Genomic DNA, 14,701 nt, shown 5'->3' on the forward strand with positions numbered 1-14,701 from the left:
TGTTCAGGACCCAACTGTTATGGTTCAGAAATGAGGTGTTCCCTAATAGCTCACCTGTGAGACAATGAAGAAGATTTATAAGTGGAACAGTTGGGTTATGAGAGCCTTAATCCAATCAGATCATTAATCCCCTTAAAGGGATTAACTGGGTAGTAATAGGCAGGTGGGATGTGGCTGGAGGAGGGGGGTCATTGGAAGTATACCTTTGAGGTTTACAGTTTGTCTTTGTTGAGCAGATTTCTCTCTGCTCCTTAGTGGTCATGGCCTGACCTGCTTTTCTCTGACACACTATTCTACGATGATGTTCTGCCTCATCTCAAGCCCCAAGGAATGGAACCACTGTGTATGGACTGAGACCTCTGAAACTCTGAGCCACAAAATAAACTTTTCTTCCTAAAATTGTTCTTGTCAAGCCTTTTAGTCACAGCAATGAAAAAGCTGACTAAAACACCAACCATAACTTGTCATTACATTTTTTCCATGTTGTATTTAATTAATACCTATTTGCCTCACTCTTCAAAATCACTTATATTTTTAAACCACCAAACTTCTTCATTGTAAAAGTTTCCCTTAGGAAATAGAAATCTACCCAGTCTTCACGTTAGGGCTCCTTAAAATTCTATACATTTGTTGGCAGAGGTGATAGCTAACTTGCTCTACCTATGCAACATTAGTCTTCCTGAGCTAACTTGTAAGGGACTTTTTTTCTAGAAGAGCTACATAAAGTGACAGGAAAAAAATATTACGCAGCATGAATAATAACAAATGGGTAATCAAATCTCATGCTTCAAGAAATAAAGTAATTACTGCAGGATTTAGAAACCTATCTCATCCATAAATAGCACTGTCCAAATCACCAGAGACTTTGTATATAAATGTGTATGTGCATTTAAGTATGTATGTTAATATGGGTTTGTGAGTGAGAGACAAATCATATCTATTAATAGAGACCTTGGAGTGAGACCGAGTATGCTTCCTCCTCCTCAAATTCTGTATCATTCAGTAGAAGAAATCAGAGCCTAGATTGTACAGGATTTTGTTCTACACAGACATAATAAATCTGAGATTTTCATTGTTTGTCCATGTCCTTTTGCTCACTAGAAAATAACCTCCCCTGATGCTGTGCTAAATTCAAAAATGCCAACCAACACTCATGAAAGATATTGCTTGTAGAATTCATCTTGCAAAACACTTATTCCTCCTTCTTGTGGCTTGGATTCATTTGACAGTTTGGGAGCAAATCTGGCATTTTTCACAGTATCACCACGATATAAGAAACAATAATAAAAAAACAGCACAATCCTGCACACTCTTCCTTTCCAACACGGGCTGGGCAGAATAGCTTCTGCAATGAAGCATAACAAAAAGGGCAGATCGGCCATCAAATATGCGGTGACCTTGGGCTGGGGATGTGGCTCAAGTGGTAGCTCACTCGCCTGGCATGCACGGGGTGCTGGGTTCGATCCTCAGCACCACATAAAAATAAAAAATAAAGATGTTGTGTCCACCAAAAACTAAAAAATATTTTTAAAAATTCTCTCTCTCTCTCTCTCTCTTAAAAAAAATGTGGTGACCTGAGGATATACCATCAACACTCATGGAGTGGGTCTCAAAAAGCATGCTCTTGTACACTCAAAGAAAACCAAAAGTTTGCTGGATGCAGTGGTGCACACCTGTAATACCAGCAGCTTGCGATGTTGAGGCAGGAGGATAGCGAGTTCAAAGCTAGCCTCAGCAATGGCGAGGTGCTAAGCAACTCAGTGAGACCTTCTTTCTAAATAAAATACAAAAAAAAATAGGGCTGGGGAATGTGGCTCAGTGGTCAAGTGCTCCTGAGTTCAATCCCCTGTTACCCACCCACCCCCTCAAAAAGAAACCAGAAGTTTGTCATGAAGGAGGTGGGAACTCCAAAAGTGCAGACGGATACCAAACTCAATAATCATCTGCACCAAAGGAATAAGAAATGTTCTATATAATATCCACACATGGTTGTCAAGAAAATGTAATGAGGATGAGCATTCACCAAACAAGTTGTGTATTTTGTACCTTTATCCCAGCTGTCACTTGTAAAAATCCACAGTCAATATGGATGAGAACTAAGCATTGATTGTCAAATAAAGTTATAAAACAAATTAGCATTAAGTGAAGTAGGCTTGCATTATGGGGAAAATACTGACAAATATGATTTTTTGTTTATTTTTGTTTGTGCAGTTTTTTTGGTGGAATTGTTCAAAACATAATCCCAACATTATCAGTGACTTTTCCCTTCACTGCTTGTACTAACAAAACCAGTGAAGTTGACACAAAGATTTTTTTTTTACCTAATTTCAAAACATTTAATGAAAATCAGAGATTAATGCAGTAAAAGATTAGAAAACAAATTAAAACCTAAATGGGTTTTCTTTGGTTGGAGATTATATCACATGAAATCAGTGTAAATTGATGTTTGTCTTTCCCACTAGACTATAAACACCTTGAAGATCAGGACTACATTTTATTCACCTTTACACACTCATTCCTGACATGTTACAGTCAATAAATTAAACTGCTAGTGGCTTCAACTATTAGTACTCATCAGAATCACTCATTGGAAGTTTTACATTTTGTTGGTATTAAATATATTGAGACTATCAATTAACTATTAATAAAGACAGTTTAGAAACAGAGTTTGTGGAATAGGGGATTCATTTAAGTTGGGAATTATGCAATTATACTCATCATTGCAGCTACCCAACTTTGGATTGCTCTAATGTGAGAGAGGAAAGTTAGATGTCCAATCCACAAGAATATAAAAAATATTTAGGAGCAAATCTATAACCAATACTGTTTCTTAAATAGGTGGTCTTGTTTTTTTAGTAATTTTGCTTTAAGACAGTTATGAAGATTTGTATAGAAATTTAGTGATTATTCAATAAGAATATGCCATCCTAGACAGAACTAATTGCAGTCAAAAATATTTCACCAGGGAGGAGGGAAGATGGCGGCGAGGGGAGTGCATTACCCCCGTGTGCTGCTTCACTGTGTGGGAGTATGACAAGTCAGGACGGCTAAAGGATATCTTGTTAGGAATTTCCAGCAATAGTGGGGTGCGCCGGAACCTGGAGGAAGGATTTCCATCGCATGAGGATCGGCTACGGGGACTCAAACGCGAGAGGTTTGTCGCACGGAGGGTAACACTGCTTATTAAGCAAATCGCCCCGCGGCTAGAGTCTGCAAGGCGCGCTGGGATAGAGACGCAGGGTTACAGCGCTGCAGTTTCTGCCAGACGCGCAAGCACCGCACTCAGGGCTGAATTCTGGGTTCGAGACGGGGAAGGAAGCGGTCCATCTCGGTTCTCCACACCGGTCAGACCACAGAGGAGGCCAGCAGCCACCATGTTGGTAAACTGACGTCACCACACCTGTTTTTGACTGACCGCAGCTCATTCAGCCATAGAACAGGTAATTTCAGGCTGCAATTCGCCTGCGGCTTGCAGACAGATTGCTAGGGTTCAGCGCCTGGGGGCTTCTTAAAATCTGATCTTATCGGAGTGAACACGGAGCGCGGGGCGGCCGAGTCCCGGCTCCCGGAACCGTCCCGGAACCGCCCTGGCTCCGGGCTGCGGAGCCTGCGGAGGCTGCTTCTTGGACCCTGCTAATATCAGAGCAAACACGAAACACCAAGAAGCCGAATTCCAGCTCCCGGAACTGAGCCCGCGGGGACTGCTTCTTGGAGCTTACACTTATAGGAGCTTACACCGAGCACAGAGCGGCCGAGTTCCGGCTCCCGGAACCGTCCCGGAACCGCCCTGGCTCAGGGCTGCGGAGCCCGCGGAGGCTGCTTCTTGGACCCTGCTACTATCAGAGCATACACCAAACGCTAAGCGGCCGAATTCCGGCTCCCGGAACTGAGCCCGCGGGGACTGCTTCTTGGAGCCTACACTTATAGGAGCTTACACCGAGCACGGAGCGGCCGAGTTCCGGCTCCCGGAACTTCCCTGGACCGGGGCTAGGAGCCCGCGGAAACTGTGTCTCGGTCCGGGTCCTGCTGAGGGCAGGTCAGGACTCACCCATTGCTTGGGTTGCCTGGCAAGGGGAACGAAATGCTGCCATTCGCATAGGATACCAACATGGCAGAGATCTGATGTCAGCAGAAAGCGGTGGAGGAGAGATCTTCATCAATACCAGCAGTGACATAAGCAGTTGGTCTCCTGGTAAGGGGGGTGAGGCTCAGTCACCCGAGTCTCCTCAATTTGTCCTCGAGCCAGAGGGAAGGAGCCGGGCCGCCGCCAGCCCCCGGAGCAGGCCCAGCGGCTCGCCAGCGTGGTGACCGCGTGACCCCAATTGGAGAGGGGGCGGAGCGGAGCCGCCACCCACACCCGCCAGGTGGGCAGACCCACGACCCAGTAGTACATGGGCGTGGTAGGAGGGGCAGGGCAGAGCCGCCCTTCGCGCTTGCAAGGTAAACAGACCTGTCACAGACTGGCGGGTCAGGCCCAGTGGCCTGCCAGTGTGGTACACACGTCACCCCAACTCGAGTAGGGGCAGAGCAGATCCTTATCCCACGCCCGGATCAGGCCCTGCCTGTGTGGTGGTCACGTGACCCCAATTGGAGTGGGGGTGGAGCGGAACCGCCACCCGTGCCCGCAGGGTGAGCAGACCAGTGATCAACCTGCAGATCAGGCCCAGGGGTCCGCAGGCGTGGTAGGAGGGGCAGGGCAGATCCGCCGCCCGCGCCTTCAAGGTAGGCAGACCTACAACAGACCGGCGGATCAGGCCCAGGAGCCTGCCGGCGGGGTACAAACACCACCCTAATTGGAGTAGTGACAGAGCAGAGTCGCCTCCCTTGCCAGGAACAGACCCAGCATCCTGCAGGCGGGGTAGTCACGACACCCCAATTGGAGTAGGGGCAAAGCAGAGCCTCCACTCGTGCCCGAAAGGTGGGCAGATCTGCGACCGACCAGCAGGACAGGCCCAGTGGCCTGCTGGTACGACAGACACGTCACCCCAATTGGAGTAGGGGCAGAACAGAGCCGCCACCAGCTCCCAGAACAGGCCCAGTGACCTGCCGGCGTGGTAGCCACGACACCCCAATTGGAATAAGGAGAGAGCAGAGCCGCCGCCCGCACCTGCAGGAAAGATACGCAAGCAGTATGAAAAGACAAGGAAAGAAAGGACCACAAGCAATGCAGGTCAACGCAACTTTAGAAGAGGTAACAGCTGCAGCAGATGGAATGTCAGATAAAGAATTCAGGATATACATGCTTCAGATGATCTGGAGTATCAAGGAAGACATTAAACAGCAAAATCAGACAATGAAAGATCACTTCGACAACGAATTACGCAAACAAATCCAGGAAGCAAAGGATCAACTATACAGGGAGATAGAGGTTATAAAAAACAAGCAATCAGAAATCCTAGAAATGCAGGAAGCAATAAACCAACTTAAAAACTCAATGGAGAATACTACCAACAGAGTAGAACACTTAGAAGATAGAACATCAGACAATGAAGACAAAGTATTTCAACTGGAAAAGAACATAGACAGCTCAGCAAGACTGTTAAGAAACCATGAGCAGAACATCCAAGAAATATGGGATAACATTAAGAGACCAAACTTAAGAGTCATTGGGATACAGGAAGGTACAGAGCTCCAAACCAAAGGAATGAGCAGTCTATTCCATGAAATAATACAAGAAAACTTCCCAGACTTGAAGAATGAGACAGAATCCCAAATCCTAGAAGCCTACAGGACGCCGAATGTGCAAAATCATAAGAGATCCACACCTAGACACATTATAATGAAGATGCCCAACATACAGAATAAGGAGAGAATTTTAAAAGCTACAAGAGAAAGGAAGCAGATTACATTTAGGGGCAAGCCAATCAGGATAACAGCTGATCTTTCAACACAGACTCTGAAAGCTAGAAGATCCTGGAATAACATATTTCAAACACTGAAAGATAATGGGTTCCAACCAAGAATTGTGTATCCAGCGAAATTAAGCTTCAGGATGGAGAATGAAATTAAAACCTTCCACGATAAACAAAAGTTTAAAGAATTCGCAGCTAGAAAACCATCTCTTCAAAACATCCTAGCCAAAGTATTACAGGAAGAGGAAATGGAAAATAACAATGAAAACCAACAGTGGGAGGTAGGACAGTAAAGGGGGGGGGGAAACAATCAAAGAGGAAAACAAACAATGTTTAGTAACAGAAATAAACAAATATGGCTGGAAGAACAACCCATATCTCAATAATAACCCTAAATGTTAATGGCTTAAACTCACCAATTAAGAGACACAGGCTAGTAGAATGGATCACAAAACAAGACCCAACAATATGCTGCCTACAGGAGACGCATTTGATAGGAAAAGACATACATAGGCTGAAGGTGAAAGGTTGGGAAAAATCATATCACTCATATGGACTTCGGAAACAAGCAGGCGTGTCCATACTCATATCAAATAAAATAGATTTCAAGCCAAAGTTAATCAAAAGAGATAAAGAGGGACACTACATACTGCTTAAGGGAACCATACACCAACAAGACATAACAATCATAAATATTTATGCCCCAAACAATGGTGCAGCTATGTTCGTCAAACAAACTCTTCTCAAGTTCAAGAGTCTAATAGACCACCACACCATAATCATGGGAGACTTCAACACACCTCTCTCGCCACTGGACAGATCTTCCAAACAAAAGTTGAATAAGGAAACTATAGAACTCAATAACACTATTAATAACCTAGACCTAATTGACATATATAGAGTATACCACCCAACATCAAGCAGTTACACTTTTTTCTCAGCAGCACATGGATCCTTCTCAAAAATAGATCATATATTATGTCACAGGGCAACTCTTAGACAATATAAAGGAGTAGAGATATTACCATGCATCTTATCTGATCATAATGGAATGAAACTGAAAATCAACGATAAAAGAAGGAAGGAAAAAGCATACATCAATTGGAGAATGAACAATAGGTTACTGAATGATCAATGGGTTATAGAAGACATCAAGGAGGAAATTAAAAAATTCTTAGAGATAAATGAAAACACAGACACAACATATCGGAATCTATGGGACACATTGAAAGCAGTTCTAAGAGGAAAATTCATTGCTTGGAGTTCATTCCTTAAAAAAAGAAAAAACCAACAAATAAATGATCTCATACTTCATCTCAAAATCCTTGAAAAAGAAGAGCAAAACAACAGCAAAAGAAGTAGAAGGCAAGAAATAATGAAAATCAGAGCTGAAATTAATGAAATCGAAACAAAAGAAACAATTGAAAAAATTGACAAAACTAAAAGTTGGTTCTTGGAAAAAATAAACAAAATCGACAGACCCTTAGCGATGCTAGTGAAGAGAAGAAGAGAGAGAACTCAAATTACTAGCATACGGGATGAAAAAGGCAATATCACAACAGACACTTCAGAAATACAGAAGATAATCAAAAACTATTTTGAATCCTTATACTCCAATAAATTAGAAGATAGTGAAGGCATAGATAAATTTCTTAAGTCATATGATCTGCCCAGATTGAGTCAGGAGGATATAGAAAACCTAAACAGACCAATATCAATTGAGGAGATAGAAGAAACCATCAAAAGACTACCAACTAAGAAAAGCCCAGGTCCCGATGGGTATACAGCAGAATTTTACAAAACCTTTAAAGAAGAACTAATACCAATACTTTTCAAGCTACTTCAGGAAATAGAAAAGGAGGGAGAACTTCCAAATTCATTCTATGAGGCCAACATCACCCTGATACCTAAACCAGACAAAGACACTTCAAAGAAAGAAAACTACAGACCAATATCTCTAATGAACCTAGATGCAAAAATCCTCAATAAAATTCTGGCGAATCGGATACAAAAACATATCAAAAAAATTGTGCACCATGATCAAGTAGGATTCATCCCTGGGATGCAAGGCTGGTTCAATATACGGAAATCAATAAATGTTATTCACCACATCAATAGACTTAAAAATAAGAACCATATGATCATCTCGATAGATGCGGAAAAAGCATTTGACAAAGTACAGCATCCCTTTATGTTCAAAACTCTAGAAAAACTAGGGATAACAGGAACATACCTCAATATTGTAAAAGCAATCTATGCTAAGCCTCAGGCTAGCATTATTCTGAATGGAGAAAAACTGAAGGCATTCCCTCTAAAATCTGGAACAAGACAGGGATGCCCTCTCTCTCCACTTCTCTTCAACATAGTTCTCGAAACACTGGCCAGAGCAATTAGACAGACGAAAGAAATTAAAGGCATAAAAATAGGAAAAGAAGAAATTAAATTATCACTATTTGCAGATGATATGATTCTATATCTAGCAGACCCAAAAGGCTCTACAAAGAAACTATTAGAGCTAATAAATGAATTCAGCAAAGTGGCAGGATTTAAAATCAACACGCATAAATCAAAGGCATTCCTGTATATCAGCGACAAATCCTCTGAAATGGAAATGAGGACAACCACTCCATTCAAAATATCTTCAAAAAACAAAATAAAATACTTGGGAATCAACCTAACAAAAGAGGTGAAAGACTTATACAATGAAAACTACAGAACCCTAAAGAGAGAAATAGAAGAAGATCTTAGAAGATGGAAAAATATACCCTGTTCATGGATAGGCAGAACTAACATCATCAAAATGGCGATATTACCAAAAGTTCTCTATAGGTTTAATGCAATGCCAATCAAAATCCCAATGGCATTTCTTGTAGAAATAGAGAAAGCAATCATGAAATTCATATGGAAAAATAAAAGACCCAGAATAGCAAAAACAATGCTAAGCAAGAAGTGTGAATCAGGCGGTATAGCGATACCAGACTTCAAACTATACTACAGAGCAATAGTAACAAAAACAGCATGGTACTGGTACCAAAACAGGCGTGTGGACCAATGGTACAGAATAGAGGACACAGAAACCAATCCACAAAACTACAACTATCTTATATTTGATAAAGGGGCTAAAAGCATGCAATGGAGGAAGGATAGCATCTTCAACAAATGGTGCTGGGAAAACTGGAAATCCATATGCAACAAAATGAAACTGAATCCCTTTCTCTCGCCATGCACAAAAGTGAATTCAAAATGGATCAAGGAACTTGATATCAAATCAGAGACGCGCCGTCTGATAGAAGAAAAAGTTGGCTACGATCTACAGTCGGTGGGGTCGGGCTCCAAATTCCTCAATAGGACACCCATAGCACAAAAGTTAATAACTAGAATCAACAAATGGGACTTACTCAAACTAAGAAGTTTTTTCTCAGCAAAAGAAACAATAAGAGAGGTAAATAGGGAGCCTACATCCTGGGAACAAATCTTTACTCCTCACACTTCAGATAGAGCCCTAATATCCAGAGTATACAAAGAACTCAAAAAATTAGACAATAAGAGAACAAACAACCCAATCAACAAATGGGCCAAGGACCTGAACAGACACTTCACAGAGGAGGACATACAGTCAATCAACAAGTACATGAAAAAATGCTCAACATCTCTAGCTGTCAGAGAAATGCAAATCAAAACCACCCTAAGATACCATCTCACTCCAGTAAGATTGGCAGCCATTAGGAAGTCAAACAACAACAAGTGCTGGCGAGGATGTGGGGAAAAGGGTACACTTGTACATTGCTGGTGGGACTGCAGATTGGTGCAGCCAATTTGGAAAGCAGTATGGAGATTTCTTGGAAAGCTGGGAATGGAGCCACCATTTGACCCAGCTATTCCCCTTCTTGGTCTATTCCCTAAAGACCTAAAAAGAGCATGCTACAGGGACACTGCTACATCGATGTTCATAGCAGCACAGTTCACAATAGCAAGACTGTGGAACCAACCTAGATGCCCTTCAATAGACGAATGGATAAAAAAAATGTGGCATTTATACACAATGGAGTATTACTCTGCATTAAAAAATGACAAAATCATAGAATTTACAGGGAAATGGATGGCATTAGAGCAGATTATGCTAAGTGAAGCTAGCCAATCCCTAAAAAACAAATGCCAAATGTCTTCTTTGATATAAGGAAAGTAACTAAGAACAGAGTAGGGACGAAGAACAGGAGAAGAAGATTAACATTTAACAGGGATGAGAGGTGGGAGGGAAAGGGAGAGAGAAGGTAAATTGCACGGTAATGGAAGGAGACCCTCAGGGTTATACAGTGGAGGGGGTAGAGAGAGAGGAGGGGAGGGGAGGGGAGAGGTGGGGAGGGGGGAGGGTGGATGATGGGAAAGGCAGCGGAGCACAACAGACACTAGTATGGCAATTTGTAAATCAATGGATGTGTAACTGATGTGAATCTGCAATCTGTGTATGGGGTGAAGGTGGGAGTTCATAACCCACTAGAATCAAAGTGTGGAATATGATATGTCAAGAAATTTGTAATGTTTTGAACAACCCACAATAAAAAATTAAAAAAAAAAAAAAAAAAAAAAATATTTCACCAGGACTTAAATGTCTTCTATCATCGAAAATGTATTGCTAGGTTTTTAAGATGCTATTAAAAATGCTATTCAGAAATATGTGAACACATATTGCAGCCCAGATAAAGTAAAAGTGACAGAGAAAATGGCAGTGCCAATTTCTAAATAAATTAATCAGGAAGGAATGCAGTATTATTTATGGTAAAAAAAATTACTCTTTATTTCATCAAAGACAATCTCAAAGAATACAGCTTTATCTAATAGCTAACATGTTTTCTTAGAAAGACAGATATCCTCTTCATATCTCTGTATGTTGTACATGTACATGTATGGGTGGTATATACACACACATATATGTATATGGGGTATCGGTGTATATAGATAGATAGATAGATAGATAGATAGATAGATAGATAGATAGATAGATATCATATATATATGATAGACAGATAGATAGAGATATATATACATATATATCCTTGCAAATACTTCCTTATTCCCAGTATATTCTAATCTTCGAGTCTTCCAGTTCAGTCAAGGTAAAGAGAAAGAAGATCTATGTGGGAGACAAAAAGCAATATTCATTTGCCAATCTTAGCTGCTAGGAATTAAAATTTATCAAGCAGCAATCAAATGACTAGAGCATCTTGATTGTTTTGGAAGTAGTCTTCTTCACATATTCTTCAAAACAAGGACGAATGATTGACCTATGAAAGCAAGTCAGTAAACATTTATTAAAGACATAAGACCAAAGTTGGTAAAGGTCTTATTAGTTAGCAGTGTGACCTTCTTTTACCTGGATTCCTTGAAATAATATTCTATTGGCCAAATAAAGAAAAAATGTCTAGCATTCTGGGCATATAGGAGTAAGGAAATTGAGGGCCCTGTTCCCCAAAATTCTATCTAAAAAGAGCATCTCTAGACTCAGACTTTTTGATATTTAGATCTCATTACATAAACACTTTTTTTCCTCTCTTGATATCAGATTTTAATTCCTGATCAAATAACGAGTAAGTAATAGGTAATATGAGTATTACCAGATTTGTATACAAAAGCTTACTGGTAAGTGATGAATATGAGTCTCTAAAATAACTTTTCTGGGCATGGTGCCATATGCCTATAATCACAGCGACTCCAGAGGCTGAGGCAGGAGGATCATGAGTTCAAAGTCAGCCTCAGCAACTTACCAAGGCACTTTACAACTCAGCAAGACCCTATCTCTAAATAAAATACAAAAAAGGGCTGGGGATATGGCTCAGTGGTTAAGTGCCTCTGGGTTCAATCCCCAGTACCAAAAAAAAAAAAAAATTAAAATAGCTTTGACTTTATCAAAACAAAATGCTAATGTAATGGCATTTATTCTTCTTTAAAATTTTTTATTGATACTTTCCAGAAAAATTAATCTTTGAGATGATTGTGTTGTTAAGACATCAATTATTCAGTTCACATCTTAATTTCCTTATTCTAGGAACTTGGCACTGACTCTATAACCAATAGATGAAGGTGATTATGAATAAATTAGACATTCTATAAATATGTACAGACTTAACTACTAGAAGGGTGAAAAACTGGGTCACTATCAACACACAGTATTTTAAAGGCCTGCTTGAAAATAAATCTACATAGACTTACTCTTATATTGTGGAAACATACTTATAGACTAAAGTAAAACATTCACAACCCACAAATAGGTAGTTTTTTTATGTTTTCAAATTCATGATTTTCATGGACAGATGGACCACATTTTCCTTATGAACTGATCAAAACACACCTGACCCAGGAATTTTGTAGTTTCTTGGTGGGCTAGACAGCATAACAAAATGTTATTCAGATGCCTAGGACATTCATTCTGGTGATTTGTTAAACTGCAGAGAGATGCTAGGACAGTCCCTGAAAGCCTGGGATAAATGATATCTATAGCTATGGAATATTACCAAGTTGGAGGCCAGAGAAAGGAGAAGCAAAAGGAAATTCAAGAGTCAAAACAAACTGCCTAGATAAATAATATTATTTTAAGCAGAAAACTTTGAACATCAGGATAAATAAGTAGATACAGAAAGACTTCTAAAGTACCAAAAAATATGTTACTTTATGAAACCTACAATTAACCAAATCAGGTTTTGAAACATCTTCTATATGCTGCCAATGGGCAAAAGAGATTTTTACTTATTAATGGATGAAGCATTTATCAAACTAATCCACTGAAGCAAGGATGTTTTACCTAGAGAAATAAAATGGCTATTGACAGAAAATATGAACTCTCCAAAACAAGGCTTACCATGGAATTTATGCATTCCCAAACCAAATGCACCTTTTTTTCCCTGCTCTTCTTCTCTGCAAGAAAATAAATAAATTCTTTAAGAAAGGTACCTAGCAGGCTGGCTTGCGTGTGAGCAGCCTGAGAGCTATTGCTGTCAATGTCATTTCAGTCATTCTGCCAATATATGCTCTCTCTAGCTCATACTGATTGGAAGGGTTTTCTAATTTCAGTCGCCGGTTAGTCTGCTCACTCAGGCATCCTCCTTCCATACGCGAATTCTTCCTTATTACAAGGTCACTTTCACCTTACATCTCTGCCTTCTATTTGGCTGTGAAATATCCAGGTGTTCTGGATTATTAAAACATACACACAGCTTACCCTGCTTGAGAAAGATTATATTCATTTTTCATGGGGTTTTACATCTCATAATAAGCTACTTGTGTGATGATCCATTTTCGTTTTTAATTAGGATGTCCTCTGAATTCCCTTTTTGCTCTTGCAGACAAGAAAAAAATTAATCAGAAATATCTTTGTGAGCTTGGAAATAATTAAAATGCTATTCTTGTAGAGGTGTTATCAAATCAAGAGAATCTGGAATTAGTTGTTTGGTGTTATCATTATCAAAGGCAAACTCTCACTCTAAATGTAAAACATGTCTGATAAGCCTTATTACATAAAGTTAAAACAGCGTTTTAAGAAAGAAAATGGATTCCTGAATCTGGCTCTGAGTATCTAGTATCAACTTAACAGGGTGTCTATTATCAGCAAATGATTATGATAAGTGCTGTCTTGGAAGGGAGCAAATCCTGAGAAGTAATTGGATTTGCTAAATCCAGACTTGCTTTGGCTTTGGTTTTGGCACCTGCAACAAAAAAAGGACAGCTGTTCTGGACACCCCCCAAGTAAATACTATTAAGCTCATTAACACAAACCTTTTGGCTATGATCAAGTGAAGTACCAGTTTAATCCATTATATGTCTTCTGTCAAGGGACTCGATGGGCCTCGCCCTGCTACTTAGAGAGGTTGTGAGGTGGGATTTGGCAGGCCAACAAAATCTTTTCCATCTTTAACAGCTTTGAGTTTTATTTATGATCCAGTGAAATGGCATGATAATGATAATGACAATAATACCTCGGATGGATAAACACCTCAACCCTAAGTTGCTCAGAGGGCTCTGCTGATATTTATCTAATTAATCCTCACCACATGCTTGGTAAGGAGGCACATGGCATCATCTCTGGTTTACAAACAAGAAAAACAAGGCAAAAACTGACTACCCTGGGATCACAAAGTAAGTTAGTTTGGAAAAAAATAATATGCCCAAGATTTCTCATCTCTCAATGCAATGCTACAATTAAAATAGCAATTGTCATGATTTTAAGATTTCTGTTTTAAAGAAAACATATACATAACTGAAATGTTATGTTTGATAACTGCATGAGATTGCTCTGGGGGCATTAATCAATCAGAGTCAGCTAATAAGATATTGAGGTATGTGAACATATTATATTCTGAGACAATCTATAAATCTTTTTCTTATCCACAAATGTTGAAGACTGTTTTGGGACCAACTTCCAACAGAATTAAAAGGGCATAGTGGGGCAATAATTTAGGAAGACTTTCATGCACTCTTCCACAAGAAATCAAAGACCGTAATACATAAATAAACCTAGATAGTCTATAACCTGTTTCATGCTTATTGTTTAAACAGGTTGTTACCTCTTGAAAAGTACTTTGAGTGAGATCATGATTATGTTCATCTTACTAAAGCAATACCATAAATAGAAAAATCTGGTAGAGTCCATCTGATCCTTAGATTTTTTTTTAAATGTCAACTTAAGGAAAAGTGACCACAGACACTTAGCTTGAATAATCAGTGTCAGGGCTTCTATCCTATAAATCAATCTTTGTCGTTCTAAGGCCAACTGAACATTCAGTAACAGCCATTGGAATTAGACAACTGAACATTTACTATGAAGCTGACAGCCTTTGAAACTACTAAAATGGGACAAA

Source organism: Marmota monax, unplaced genomic scaffold (genome assembly GCF_021218885.2).
Source record: "Marmota monax isolate L192 unplaced genomic scaffold, Marmota_monax_Labrador192_F-V1.1 WCK01_AAM20220418_F8-fsc00132, whole genome shotgun sequence".
Classification (NCBI taxonomy): Eukaryota; Metazoa; Chordata; class Mammalia; order Rodentia; family Sciuridae; genus Marmota; species Marmota monax.